Genomic DNA, 15,981 nt, shown 5'->3' with positions numbered 1-15,981 from the left:
AATTTAAAGCTTTTAATACCATAGCATTAAAGCGAGTAGACTGAGACTACTTAAGAACTTCTCATTATAACTCTCCTCCTGATCGAGTCTATTTGTATCCCTGGTTTTAGCCTTGCAGACTTGGAGGGAGTGGTGAAAGATGAACGGGCAGTGCTCAGCCACAAGGGGAGAAAAACGTCATCCGGGCCCCAGAATAGCAACAGCAATAAATATGGTCATGTCGCTCTTCTGCTGAGGCTGAAACGACAGACAGGATCACATTTGCAGCACCGAACAGGCCTACTGGCGACCAAGGGCTGGCTCGGGAGTTGGGAGGAAACATGTACAGAAACTGATGCTGACCAAGAACCTTGATTTTGGAGCTGTGACGTAGCTTATGAAGAAAAGGGCACAGAACCCACTGCAGACCTAGAGGGGGCTCTGCACCCTCCTGGCCATCGGGGAGTAAGTTCTAATTCAGCTTTTAGGACAGCTGGCTCAGGGCTCTTGAGAGCTGAGCCGTGAACTTCCTTGCACGTCTGCCTGAGAACTTGCTGTTATCTGCAGCTGCCACAGCCATCAAGGCACATGTGTAATGAGGGAGGTGAAAAAGAGGGCTCTTGTTGATCATCAGTTATTTAAAGAGGGCCCATTGGATTTCAGCTATTTCATTGTACAGAATCAGCACCTTTGCTCCGGGGAGGTCTTGGAGGAAGGGGCACCTTCCCCCCTTTAAAACTACTCAAGTCTCCCTTTCCAGACCAAGCTTCTGGGCTCCAGCCATTTCTGGGACTCCTGGTGCTTCATCTCCATCTGTCTCATTTCATGTATATTTCAATTTCATATTACTATATGGCCATGTCTCTGGGTGGTGGTGATTTTACCATCTTCACATTCTTTTGCCACTTGGAATTGGCAACAGTGGGCTTTTACATTCGCAGGACTTGCACAGAGCAGTAGTTTTTCAGGCTGAAAAGTTTTTAAGTTGATACATAGATTTGGTTTTTTGGAAATGGAAGCATCACCTGAATTTGACAAGTTTTCCTTTTTCTGTTGAACTACCCTGCTCTAAAAGGACATGATTGCTTATAAAGCCATGCTCCTCTCTGTGATCTTCGTGGTTTACTGGTCCCCCAACCAGTCCCTAATGTCACTTAGGGAGTCACTGGCAACAGTTCTTATGGTCACACATCACCCATTTCTCTCATGCAGCGTGAACAGGCACAGATTCAATTTCATGCTTTCATTTGTCTCAGTTATATGCTTAGGATTCAAATTAATCTTTTCCCTCTGAACCACAGTATTGCTTTTATTTAAAAAATATGGTATGTGAAAAATTAAAACACACGCTGCTTTAGACTTGGGTATCGCAATGTAAAATTCAGCACTTTGTTCTCTTGTCACTATTATCTTATGCTTCTTTAGGATCTTATTAAGACCAACAAGATAAATGAAGTAGTTTTTGTAGCACTAGCTCTCATGTTTGTTCTCTCAACATCCCTGGAGAGATTGGGTAGTTAAGAAAAAAAAAAAAAATCTTTCCAGTGTGTTGAATTTGGCGCCAAAGAAACATAGACAACTATTAAATGCCCAGGTTATATGGCTGCCCAGAACCTTATCTTGTCCTATTTATAAATTAACAAAGCAAAATCTTACTTAGAGCAATCCTTGCAACATTAGCATTTTCTTTCTTTAAAGCTTATGTCTCTGAGTTTTTATGCCATTTTTCTTATGTGGCCAGAGACAATGTAGGCATAAATTAACTTCTCCACTTATTATTTAGTGTCTAAAAGAACACAAGAGCAAGGATATTAGAAAAATGAATTCCAATGTGTTATTGAATATTCTAATTTGAATTACAAAGATAAGTGCTGAATGATCTTAAATCCCTGGAAAGATTCCTCTAAACATAAAAAGAGAATGATAAAAGGTGTCTGGGAAGACTGCCTAAGTCACTTTTTGGGAAATGGGGAGAAAAAGTCACCTTCCACTGAGAGAATGGCACTCTGTAGTTGTGACTAAATGATAAACTGTATACAAGCACACTGTAAATTAGTAAGAAAGCACTTATCTTAGGAAACACAACTAATACAAAGGTACAATTTCACACTCAAGTTTTAAGTGTCTTCTATGGAATATGTTTCCTCTAAGACTGTGTCTGAATATTCTAGAGGCTTTCAGAGTTGCAAACATTTATAAATAGACCTTTTATTAATGTAACATTAAGAAAGAAGCATTAGTGATATTATTCAAATACTAGTCAAGCACACTGGGAAGTGACTCCTTTTTTTTCTCCTTGACTTCTCTTACCTTCATATTATAATTGACGTTTGCCTAATATTAACACAATCAGCAAGGCATAACAAATCAGAGCATAAAGCCTAGAAATGTGTGGATCTATGCATAGTATCTAAATATTTTGTTGTTATTTCTTTCATTAGGCATATTTAACTTCTTTTTTTTTTAAGGCATATTTAACTTCTAAAAGAAAATAAATATTTAATTTCTACCTAATGCTGATGCTTTCATGTGTGTTTTTGAAGTCTAAATGGCTAAAATTTACATGAAATTGTTAGAATTGCCAAAAATGAAGTTCCAAGGATCAGCCAATCTAGCAGCCAAACTCCTCTGACTGGAGAACATACCATACGAACAGTAAACATTTACCCAGAATGTTTAAAAAATGCCAGTTACTTTTACCATCTTATCATTATTATCTGTTATAATTTTCATATATCCTATGCTAAACATTGTGTTAAATACTTAACATTTTATAAATCATGACCAATCCTCAATCTATCCCAATCAAAGTGGTATGATTATTTTTCCTGATTTGCAAGTGAGGAAGCTATGCCTACTATCACGGAGCTGGTGAGTGGTGGAGCAAGGATTTGTTCCCAGCTCCGACTTTAGAGTCTGAGTTCTTAGTTGGGCTATGGTCTGCTGCGGAGGGCGACGCTAAATTAAGGTGGACAAGTTACACAGTGAAGCGTATAACCTCAGGCACTGAACTCAGACAGTGAGAGGATCCCACAGTACTGGATCACTGTGTCCAAATCCTTCACTGTAAAGTCAAGAAAGGGGACTGAAGTCAGACTGTGATGTAATAAATAATGGAGTGTTCTTGGGTTGGCCCGTACCTAGGCTGAGGCAAGTGGTGAGCCTCTTGAGAGCTGTGGGATGGGGTAGAATGTCCATAGGATTTGGAGCTGGAAACTTTGTGTTCCAGTTCCTGCTCTACCACTTATTAGTGGGGTGCTATACGTATTATGTCTCAGTGCTGATTCCTTATCTCCAAAAGGGGGTTTGTTGGGACAATCAAATGAATACTGTTTTTAAAGCACTTTGTAAACTTTTAGAGGGATATTCGATATTACTAGGGGAATGTTGATTCAAATTTATAATAACTGTTGGTTTAGTTTTAGGAGAATATTCTTTCCATCCTGTTATTGCCTGTTTTTTTTTTTTTCCCCTTTTCTGTGAACGTTAAACAGTCTTGGGCAAAAAATTCCTGAATTAAACCAATTAGTGTATGAAGAAATATTTGCATATGAGACTAGTGAAATCAGAGCTGATGACCCTATGGTTGTCCCTCATATACAGAGGCTGCATCTTGCAGCGGTAAGAACATGAGCTGTAGATCAGGCTTCTGGGGCTAGTGAGTGTGAGTTTGGGAAATTTCCTGACTTCTCTGTGCCTCAGTAACCTCGTCTATAAAATGGAGATATTTCTCATTTTAAGGGATTTTGCAAGTGTTAAATACAATCTACACATAAGGGCTCGAAATAGTTTCTGACACAGAGTAAACACTCCAAAAAATATTAGCAACCATGTAGGGCAAAGATATCTTTGCTTAAATTATGTATTAAACCATATTCATGTGTTTATTCTGAAATGTACACCTTTCATCACAGTAGAGATAGATGAGAGAGGGTGGACATATACGTCACATTTTTTTCTACCAGAAATATAGCTCAAAGTGAATTCTCTAGTTAAAAATAAAGATTTTAGTACATTAACCTGAGTAGTCATTCTTTGAGAGACTAGAAAATTAATCAAATTTTTATAAGTATACAGTAATCTCATAGCTAGAGCATCCTGAATTAATAAGTTACACTCCGTATTAAATATTATTTGTTCCAGAATGCAAGAAAGATCAGAGGTAACATTTTAGAGTTTCAAAAGTACATCTGGGCTATTCTGAGGTCATTGAGACTTTTGCTTAGAAACCCACAGGGGGTAATCTACATTTTTTTGAGGTGAAAGTGGAGGTGTCTTGGCATCTTGAGCCTATAAACTGTAACTGGTGACTTGGCACCATGGGGTTTTATCAGACTGTTTTGTGGAAGTGTTTTCAGATTATTTGAACATTTTCCAGATTACTCTAAATCATCCAGATACTGTAAGTTGTGTTTTCAGGCAGAATTCTGCTCTATTAATTTTACAGATGGGGCAAATAAAAGATGGAGAATTGGAATGGTTCATCAGTTTTACACTGAATTGTTAGTTCTCAAACCCCAAGTGCATCAGAAAAACCTGGAGGGCTTTTTAAAACACCAATTGTTCCAGAGTTTCTGATTCAGTAGAATGTGCATTTCTAACAAGTTGCCAGGTGATACTGATCTGTTCGTCAGGGGACCACACTTTGAGAACCACTAGGATGAATCAAATACAGGAGTCATGTTCATTAGAGCTTTGGTAAACTAAGCAGAATCATCACAATTCTTTAACCAAATCAATGTACTCCATGAGCCAACTTTTATCCCATTCAATTAAATAATACTTAAGGTTTTGCAGATGCTTGAGAATGTCAGACAACAGGAACTATTCACCTTTGAGATAAAAATTCTCAAAGTAATTTCTAAATAAGGATCTCCTCTCCATTTTTCTTATGTGCACACTAATTACAAATTCTATACAATTCACGTGTGTTGGATAACCAGCAAGGGTCAAAGCAGAGCAGGTGAAGTAGCTCCTGAGTGCTTAGCGTTAATGTTGCTATTATCAAGAGGAATTGGAGACCATTCTGTTTTCCCATATATGTGTAAAGGATTTTTTTTTTTCATTTTGGAAAATTTGATTTTGAATGAGATAGCTTAATTAGTTAAATATATTCTCTTGAGAATACCATCATTTCTGTTTTCTAATTTGTAAAGCCAAAATAAGAAATAAAAAGAAAGAAAAGAGAGGACAAAAGAAAAAGCAAGCAGGTTATTCTTAAAAAAATAGAGACCTCTTGTGGTCATTCATAAAAGTACTTTAAAAATCAGAAACCTAGAGTATTAATTTGTCACGAGGTTTCAAGATCTCTGGCTTAGTTGACATAATTAGAAAATATAGGTATGTAAATATAAATATGAATTAATACCTGCCAAAATGGACAAGTAATAGGACTTTGAGTAATAATCACTTTTATAAATATATAGATCATTTTGCTATAGTAGTTCTTTATGGTAAATCAAGACTTGACTGAAGCAGAAGACACCAAAGGGCACATATTATAACTGTCTGGATCAAGTAATTTTCCCAAGCTGGTTATATCTGTGTAGCCAGAATATCTGGAGGATTTTAATCATAATTTTATAGGTTAAGTGTTTCAGGCTCAGAACGATTATGTGATCTAATATTTCTAACATCAATCAAATACACCTGTACTCCATTCTTTCAAATATTTAAATGAATAAAGAATGTCCATAAATATTTTTTGACCTGTTTATTAAATTTTTTAAAATTTTTTTAAAGATTTTATTTATTTATTTGACAGACAGAGATCACAAGTAGGCAGAGAGGAAGGCAGAGAGAGAGGGAGAAGCAGGCTCCCTGCTGAGCAGAGAGCCAGATGCGGGGCTCGATCCCAGGACCCTGAGATCACGACCCGAGCCGAAGGCAGAGGCTTTAACCCACTGAGCCACCCAGGCGCCCCAAATTTTTTAAATTTTTTAAATAAACATATAATGTATTTTTATCCCCAGGGGTACAAGTCTGTGAATCGCCAGGTTTACACACTTCACAGCACTCACCATAGCACATACCCTCCCCAATGTCCATAACCCCACCCCCCTCTCCCAACACCCCTCCCCCCAGCAACCCTCAGTTTGTTTTGTGATATTAAGAGTCACTTATGGTTTGTCTCCCTCCCAATCCCATCTTGTTTCATTTACTCTTTTCCTACCCCTCAAACCCCCCCACGTTGTATCTCCATTTCCTCGTATCAGGGAGATCATATGATAGTTGTCTTTCTCCGATTGACTTATTTCGCTAAGCATAATACCCTCTAGTTCCATCCACGTCATTGCAAATGGAAAGATTTCATTTCTTTTGATGGCAGCATAGTATTCCATTGTGTATATATACCACCTCTTCGGTTATCCATTCATCTGTTGATGGACATCTAGGTTCTTTCCATAGTTTGGCTATTGTGGACATTGCTGCTATAAACATTCGGGCGCACGTGCCTCTTCGGATCACTACGTTTGTATCTTTAGGGTAAATACCCAGTAGTGCAATTGCTGGGTCATAGGGTAGCTCTATTTTCAACTTCTTGAGGAACCTCCATGCTGTTTTCCAGAGTGGTTGCACCAGCTTACATTCCCACCAACAGTGTAGGAGGGTTCCCCTTTCTCTGCATCCTTGCCAGCATCTGTCATTTCCTGACTTGTTAATTTTAGCCATTCTGACTGGTGTGAGGTGGTATCTCATTGTGGTTTTGATTTGTTTGATTTGTATTTCCCTGATGCCGAGTCATGTGGAGCACTTTTTCATGTGTCTGTTGGCCATCTGGATGTCTTCTTTGCAGAAATGTCTGTTCATGTCCTCTGCCCATTTCTTGATTGGATTATTTGTTCTTTGGGTGTTGAGTTTGCTAAGTTCTTTATAGATTTTGGATACTAGCCCTTTATCTGATCTGTCGTTTGCAAATATCTTCTCCCATTCTGTCAGTTGTCTTTTGGTTTTGTTAACTGTTTCCTTTGCTGTGCAAAAGCTTTTGATCTTGATGAAATCCCAATAGTTCATTTTTGCCCTTGCTTCCCTTGCCTTTGGCGATGTTCCCAGGAAGAAGTTGCTGCAGCTGAGGTCAAAGAGGTTGCTGCCTTTGTTCTCCTCAAGGATTTTGATGGATTCCTTTCTCACATTGAGGTCCTTCATCCTTTTTGAGTCTATTTTTGTGTGTGGTGTAAGGAAATGGTCCAATTTTCCCAACACCATTTATTGAAGAGACTGTCTTTTTTCCATTGGACATTCTTTCCTGCTTTGTCAAAGATTAGTTGACCATAGAGTTCAGGGTCTATTTCTGGGCTCTCTATTCTGTTCCATTGATCTATGTGTCTGTTTTTGTGCCAGTACCATGCTGTTTTGATGATGACAGCTTTGTAATAGAGCTTCCAGTCCGGAATTGTGATGCCACCAACTTTGGCTTTCTTTTTCAATATTCCTTTGGCTATTCGAGGTCTTTTCTGGTTCCATATAAATTTTAGGATTATTTGTTCCATTTCTTTGAAAAAAATGGGTAGGATTTTGATAGGGATTGCATTAAATGTGTAGATTCCTTTAGGTAGCATAGACATTTTCACAATATTTATTCTTCCAATCCAGGAGCATAGAACATTTTTCCATTTCTTTGTGTCTTCCTCAATTTCTTTCATGAGTGCTTTATAGTTTTCTGAGTATAGATTCTTTGCCTCTTTGGTTAGGTTTATTCCTAGGTATCTTATGGTTTTGGGTGCAACTGTAAATGGGATCGACTCCTTAATTTCTCTTTCTTCTGTCTTGTTGTTGGTGTAGAGAAATGCAACTGATTTCTGTGCATTGATTTTATATCCTGACACTTTACTGAATTCCTGTACAAGTTCTAGCAGTTTTGGAGTGGAGCCTTTTGGGTTTTCCACATATAGTATCATATCATCTGCAAAAAGTGATAGTTTGACTTCTTCTTTGCCGATTTGGATGCCTTTAATTTCTTTTTGTTGTCTGATTGCTGAGGCTAGGACTTCTAGTACTATGTTGAATAGCAGTGGTGATAATGGACATCCCTGCTGTGTTCCTGACCTTAGCGGAAAAGCTTTCAGTTTTTCTCCATTGAGAATATTTGCAGTGGGTTTTTCATAGATGGCTTTGATGATATTGAGGTATGTGCCCTCTATCCCTACACTTTGAAAAGTTTTGATCAGGAAGGGATGCTGTACTTTGTCAAATGCTCTTTCAGCATCTATTGAGAGTATCATATGGCTCTTGTTCTTTCTTTTATTAATGTATTGTATCACATTGATTGATTTGCAGATGTTGAGCCAAACTTATAGCCCTGGAGTAAATCCCACTTGGTCGTTGTGAATAATCTTTTTAATGTACTGTTGGATCCTATTGGCTAGTATTTTGGTGAGAATTTTTGCATCTGTGTTCATCAAGGATATCGGTCTGTAATTCTCTTTTTTGATGGGATCCTTGTCTGGTTTTGGGATCAAGGTGATACTGGCCTCATAAAATGAGTTTGGAAGTTTTCCTTCCATTTCTATTTTTTGGAACAGTTTCAGGAGAAGCGGTATTAATTCTTCTTTAAATGTTTGGTAGAATTCCCCTGGGAAGCCATCTGGCCCTGGGCTTTTGTTTGTTTGGAGATTTTTGATGACTGTTTCAATCTCCTTACTGGTTATAAGTCTGTTCAGGTTTTCTATTTCTTCCTGGTTCAGTTGTGGTAGTTTATACGTCTCCAGGAATGCATCCATTTCTTCCAGATTGTCAAATTTGTTGCCATAGAGTTGTTCATAATATGTTCTTATAATTGTTTGTATTTCTTTGGTGTTGGTTGTGATCTCTCCTCTTTCATTCATAATTTTATTTATTTGGGTTCTTTCTCTTTTCTTTTTGATAAGTCTGGCCAGGGGTTTATCAATCTTATTAATTCTCTCAAAGAACCAGCTCACAGTTTCGTTCTATTGTTTTTTTGGTTTCTATTTCATTGATTTCTGCTCTGATCTTTATGATTTCTCTTCTCCTGCTGTGTTTAGGCTTTCTTTGTTTTTCTTTCTCCAGCTCCTTTAGGTGTAGAGTTAGGTTGTGTATTTGAGACCTTTCTTGTTTCTTGAGAAAGGCTTGTACTGCTATATATTTTCCTCTCAGGACTGCCTTTGCTGTGTCCCACAGATTTTGAACAGTTGTGTTTTCAGTATCATTTGTTTCCATGAATTTTTTCAATTCTTCCTTAATTTCTTGGTTGACCCATTCATTCTTTAGAAGGATGCTGTTCAGTCTCCATGTATTTGTGTTCTTTCCAAATTTCCTCCTGTGATTGAGTTCTAGCTTCAGAACATTGTGGTCTGAAAATATGCAGGGAATGATCCCAATCTTTTGATACCAGTTGAGACCTGATTTGTGACCCAGGATGTGATCTATTCTGGGGAATGTTCCACGTGCACTAGAGAAGAATGTGTATTCTGTTGCTTTGGGATGAAATGTTCTGAATATATCTGTGGTGCCATCTGGTCCAATGTGTCATTTAAGGCCTTTATTTCCTTGTTGATCTTTTGCTTGGATGATCTGTCCATTCAGTGAGGGGAGTGTTAAAGTCCCCTACTATTATTGTATTATTGTTGATGTGTTTCTTTGATTTTGTTATTAATTGGTTTATATTGTTGGCTGCACCCATGTTAGGGGCATAGATATTTAAAATTGTTAGATCTTCTTGTTGGACAGACCCTTTGAGTATGATATAGTGTCCTTCCTCATCTCTTGTTATAGTCTTTGGCTTAAAGTCTAATTGATCTGATATAAGGATTGCCACCCCAGCCTTCTTCTGATGTCCATTAACATGGTAATTGTTTTCCACCCCCTCACTTTAAATCTGGAGGTGTCTTTGGGTCTAAAATGAGTTTCTTGTAGGCAGCATATTGATGGGTTTTGCTTTTTTATCCATTCTAATACCTTGTGTCTTTTGATTGGGGCATTTAGCCCATTAACATTCAGGGTAACTATTGAGAGATATGAATTTAGTGCCATTTAGTGCCTGTAAGGTGACTGTTACTGTATATTGTCTGTTCTTTTCTGATCTACTACTTTTAGGGTCTCTCTTTGCTTAGAGGACCCCTTTCAATATTTCCTGTAGAGCTGGTTTGGTGTTTGCAAATTCTTTCAGCTTTTGTTTGTCCTGGAAGCTTTTTATCTCTCCTTCTATTTTCAATGATAGCCTAGCTGGATATAGTATTCTTGGCTGCATGTTTTTCTCGTTTAGTGCTCTGAATATGTCATGCCAGTTCTTTCTGGCCTGCCAGGTCTCTGTGGATAAGTCTGCTGCCAATCTAATATTTTTACCATTGTATGTTACAGACTTCTTTTCCCGGGCTGCTTTCAGGATTTTTCTCTTTGTGGCTAAGACTTGTAAATTTTACTATTAGGTGACGTGGTGTGGACCTATTCTTATTGATTTTGAGGGGGGTTCTCTGCACTTCCTGGATTTTGATGCTTGTTCCCTTTGCCATATTAGGGAAATTCTCTCCAATATACCTTCTGCTCCCCTCTCTCTTTCTTCTTCTTCTGGAATCCCAATTATTCTAATGTTGTTTTGTCTTATGGAGTCACTTATCTCTCGAATTCTCCCCTCGTGGTCCAGTAGCTGTTTGTCCCTCTTTTGCTCAGCTTCTTTATTCTCTGTCATTAGGTCTTCTATATCACTAATTCTTTCTTCTGCCTCATTTATCCTAGCAGTAAAAGCCTCAATTTTTTGTTGCACCTCATTAATAGCTTTTTTGATTTGAACTTGGTTAGATTTTAGTTCTTTTATTTCTCCCAAAAGGGATTTTATCTCTCCAGAGAGGGTTTCTCTAATATCTTCCATGCCTTTTTTGAGCCCGGCTAGCACCTTGAGAATCGTCATTCTGAACTCTAGATCTGACATATTACCAATATCTGTATTTATTAGGTCTCTAGCCTTCGGTATTGCCTCTTGTTCTTTTTTTTGTGGTGAGTTTTTCTGCCTTGTCATTTTTTCCAGCTAAGAATATATGAAGGAGCAAATAAAATACTAAAAGGGTAGCAAAGACCTCAGGAAAATGTGCTTTAACCAAATCAGAAGAGACCCCACATCATGGGGGTGGAGAAAGGGGGTAACAAGAAGTTCAGAAAAAAAAAAAACAAAAAACAAACAAATTTAAAAAAATATAAAAAAGAAAAAATATATGTATATTAGACTGGTGACTAGAACAGGGTCACCCACTTAATTTTGGGAGTATTTTGGTCTCTTAGAAGAAACTACCTCCCTAAATTTTAATGAATGAAAAACATATATAAGGGTAAACACAATGAAGTGATGGAATATGCCTATAAAGATAAAAAAAATTTTTTTTTAATATTTCTAAAAAAAGGAGTTGATAAAGTAAGTTGGTTGGGAGAATAAAGAAAAAGAAAGTGGAGAGATTTTGCTCGGGCTAGAAACTAGAGCAAGCCCGGAGCTAGATTTAGGGCATATTTTGATCTATTAGAAGAAGTTGTACCCCAAATTTTTAGAAGAAAAAACCCTACAAAAAATAAAGTTAGATACAATGAAGGATAAAATATGACTATAATAATGAAGGTTCAAAAAAGATTATTATTATTTTTTTTAATGAAAGGTATTGTTAAGATAAACTAATTAAAAACGTTAAAAGAGGAAAGGGCAAAAGTTAAAAAAATGTAGAAACAAAAAATAAAATAAAAAAAAATTAAATTAACTGCAAGACTAAGGAATCATGGGGAGAAAGCCATGAATTCCATGTTTTGCTTTCTCCTTCTCTGGAATTCCGCTGCTCTTCTTGGTAAGTGAACTTGGTCTTGGCTGGATTTCTTGTTGATCGTCTGGGGGAGGGGCCTGTTTGTGGTGATTCTCAAGTGTCTTTGCCTGAGGCGGAATTGCACAGCCCTTATCAGGGGCCGGGCTAAGTAATCCGCTCGGGTTCGCTTTCTGGAGCTGAGAGCTCGGGGACCCACTCCTCAGTGTGTCCTCGGAGAAAAGTGCTCAATCACTCTGTCTCCCTGGCCTCCGGCCGTGCTCCGAGCTCACCCAGCCTGCAACCGGTTCAAAGTAACCCTGAGCTGAGAGCTCACTCCTTGGCTCTGTCTCTGTAGCCGGCTTCCCCGCTCTAATACCTGCGAGCTCTGCGACACTCAGACACCCCCGATCCTTCTGTGACCCCGTGGGACCTGGGGCCATGCTGACCCCGCATGGGCTTCACCCCAGTTTAGCCTCTGGAGCGATGTCCCTCCGTGGAGCAGACTTTTAAAAGTCCTGATTTTGTGGTCTGTTGCTCCGCCGCTTGCCGGGAGCCGGCCCCTCCCCCCCGTGGTCTATCTTCCCATCGCTTTGGATTCACTTCTCCGCCCGTCCTACCTTTCAGAAAGTGGTCGATTTTCTGTTTCTAGAATTGTTGCTGTTCTTCTCTTCGGTCTCCTGTTGGATTTTTAGGTGTTCACAATGGATTGATAAGCTATCTAGCTGATCTGCTACCTGATGCAGTCTCAGCCTGCTACTTCTCCGCCATCTTGACTCCTCCTCCCTAAAAAACGAATGTCCATAAATATTAACATGAAAGGCAGTTTATTTTCAGAGCCATGATTCACAGTCCAGATTTGTAAATGAAAATCAAATTCTGTCAAATAAACTTACCTTTATACATAATTTCTAGAGCAGTAAACTAAACAGGTTATAATTTATTTATATAAACAGGTTGTAATTTATTAATTTATTATTTTTTGTTTCATCATTATTTTTTGCTATTGGTAGTGGTGATGACTACTTACTCTTTTTCACTATTAATTAAAAAACAGTTTGGAGCATCTTTTATGTACCAAGCACTATTTTGGGTTCCTGGGGATACTGAAATAAATAATATTGGGTCCTTGCCCTTAAAAGGCTCAGAATATAAACCCAAGAAAGACATATAAATAGTAATTTGATGTGACAGTTTGTGCTTTAATAGAAGTATATGTAACTACGGGACTAATTGTCAAGAAGGTGGCTATATTTTCCTCAAAATCTGTCCCAGGCTGTGTAAACTTTGCAAGTCCATAACTTTTTGTCTTTGGCTTAAAGCTAGCATACTGTAGTAGAAAGTAATACCTTGATGAGTAGTCTGAAAAGTCACGTTTGAGTTACAGCTCTTTCATTTACTGTAGGATTCCAGACTAATCTCTGTCACCAAATCTTATTTTGCCAACTCTAAATTCGGGATTCTAACTGCCTCATAGGCTACAATGAGGATCAAATGAGACTGTAAGAAAGTGGTCTGTGGTCTTTAATCCAAAATTCTACATTATGCCTTTTGTTTATGAGGTATTATTAGTATTAAACAGCAGTGCAATAATCAATGCACTTTTTGTGTTTACTGTGATTCATGGTTTTGCTGCTGGAAAGATGAGTTAGAGAAAGTGCTCAGTGTTCGAAAGTGGGCTGATAGATGTGTTTGTATCTACTTTTCCCCTAACCATGGTGAAGAGAATGAAAAAGGAAATAGGACTGTGGTTGTCTGAGAAATACAGAAGAAAGCAGAACTGAAGCTGGTTGGGATGGGAAAAGGTACCAAGTACAAGTTAATATATAAAATATATATAAATATATAAATTAATATATAAAATTATTATGTAAATAAATATAATAAACAAATTAATATATAAATTAATATATAAACTTAAACATTCAAAATATACTCAGGGTTCCCCTGGTCATTATCACCTTCAAAACAATTTATTCAATATTAAATAAAATATGTGCATCCAGTGGTGTGCTGGTAAAAGTTTAACAACCAACTTTCTTGAAAAAACAAACACATTATAGATAGCACTTGCTGATTTCTATAATGTCAATACCCCTACCATGGCCAATTTCAAGTTACTAACATGATACCACAGGGAGTTTGGAAGAGATGCACTGTAGCACATCCATATAAATGACTTCCACATACAAATATAATAGACGTAAATAAACTCGAGTATAGATAATAAAAAATGTAATAAAATAGGAAGTGGTGAGTTTTGAGTACTTGCTAGCTTTATTTTGTGAATAATTCATTTAAATATGATTCAATTTTATTTAATTTTTAGTAGTAGCTGGGTTGAACATCCAGCTTATAAAATTCCTGAGAAATTAACAATCAGCTCTCATGAGCCTGTCTGAGCCAGAGCAGACACAACACCGGATATATTGGTAATTGCACTGGTATGGTACTAGTTACAGTAAAGATCATCACCTCTTCTGGGAAACTGTCTGTGTTAGGTGACTTTGTCTATATTCCTATTATAAAAATCTCCTTGTTATCAAAGCAATTACCACACATGTTGAAATCTCATTTCTCTTTCTGCACACTTGAGTTCCCAGTGATTATGACTTTTAAGTCTATATATTTTGTATCTAGGACTGTTCCTGGGACAGGTAAGGTCAACAATGCATACTGAAGAAATACATTGACCTGGATCTGGCTCCTGTTCTCCAGGAGCCCACAAGCCAATGTTATGTACGAAGATATACAGTTACAGAATACACATGCAATTTAGTCAACTTGATCTTGGAATAAACAAGTAAATGGTTAATGAGGTTTTCATATGACCTACAAGTGGCTTTTAGTGAGATGGAGAATAATAGGAATTATGGATCAATGAAAGTCGATGTAACAGTTTTTTTTTTCTACCCCTATCATGATTAAAACAAAACAAAAAACCCCAAGCACCACTATGTTTCCTTATCTGCTGAATGATATTCTTTTGATATTCAAATCTTTAAGAGGCAAAAGCAGCACATATTCATTTATAGGAAAATTACTATATGTAGAAGCATAAACAAATAAAAGTCAATTTGCATTTTATAAGATTGATATATTAGTGAAGATAGGTTAAGACAATAGCACCTGGAAATCACAAAAAATAGCAGTGGCTTAAACAGTATGCTTTATTTCTTCTTTAAGTAAATATTTGGAGGTTTGTAGACTAAGATTAGTGTGGTGGTTCTTCTCCCTGTCCTTAGGGGTTCACTTTCCCTTCAGCTTATGGCTTTGGCCATCCCTGAGGTATGGCTCCATTCCTCATGGTCCAAAATAAGCAACCACCCTCCCAGAAGCAGGATGGAATAAAGAAGAGGCAGAGGACTAACAATTTTCTTAAGGAAACTTCCCAAAACATTCTCTGTGGCACGTCCATTATCCCATTTATTAGAATGTAGTCATAAGGTCACATTTAGGTTCAAAGGAGTCTAGGAAATGCAGTCTTTATTCTCAGCAGTTATGTGCATAGCTAAAATTTCTACGACCATTATCATCTATTATCTAGCCAACTGCTGGAATTTGCTAAAAGTTATGCCCTTAAACTGCAAATAGAAGAATTGCTAGGCTAGAAGTTATGCCCATTTTCAAGGTTTTTGATGCATATGGATCAATTTCTCCTTAGAAGCCAGGTACACATTTGTCCTCCCAAAGACATCTGTGAATCTTTGATATTAGACACCAACACAGTAATCAGTCAATTCCTTCAATGTTTTCTCTAAGGCTTTGTGACTGGGAGGATGCCATAGGGAAGATACTCAGTGTTTTATATGCATGGGATTTATTGTGAGAACTCTTTCAATGGCAAGTGACAGATGACTGGCCAAGAGTGTTGAGTCTATTCAGATATTGAAGTGACTGAATTAGTTAAGGAACGGTAACTGTACAGCGTATGTTGGAATCTGAAGTTGAAGAATGTAAGATAAACTTTTTCTGAGGAGGAATGGGAATGGAGGATTATATAGGTAGTTGAAAAAGTCTTGAGGCCTTAAGAGAGAGGAGAAAGTATAATATGTTCTCGTAATGTCATGGAGGAGCTTTCCACATAAGCTTTCATCAACTGCTATATTCCAGGCAATGGCTTAAATGCTTTATATACATTCTCTTACTGAATTCCCACAGCAGGCATATATTTTTATATATCCATATTTTACATATGAGACAGTGAAGGCTCAAGAGAGGTCAAAGTAGGGGTGGACCCAGAATTTAAACCCTACTCTGTCTGATTTCA

The sequence above is a fragment of the Martes martes genome (genome assembly GCF_963455335.1).
Source record: "Martes martes genome assembly, chromosome: 4".
NCBI classification, from domain to species: domain Eukaryota; kingdom Metazoa; phylum Chordata; class Mammalia; order Carnivora; family Mustelidae; genus Martes; species Martes martes.
This window is presented reverse-complemented; position numbering follows the sequence as displayed.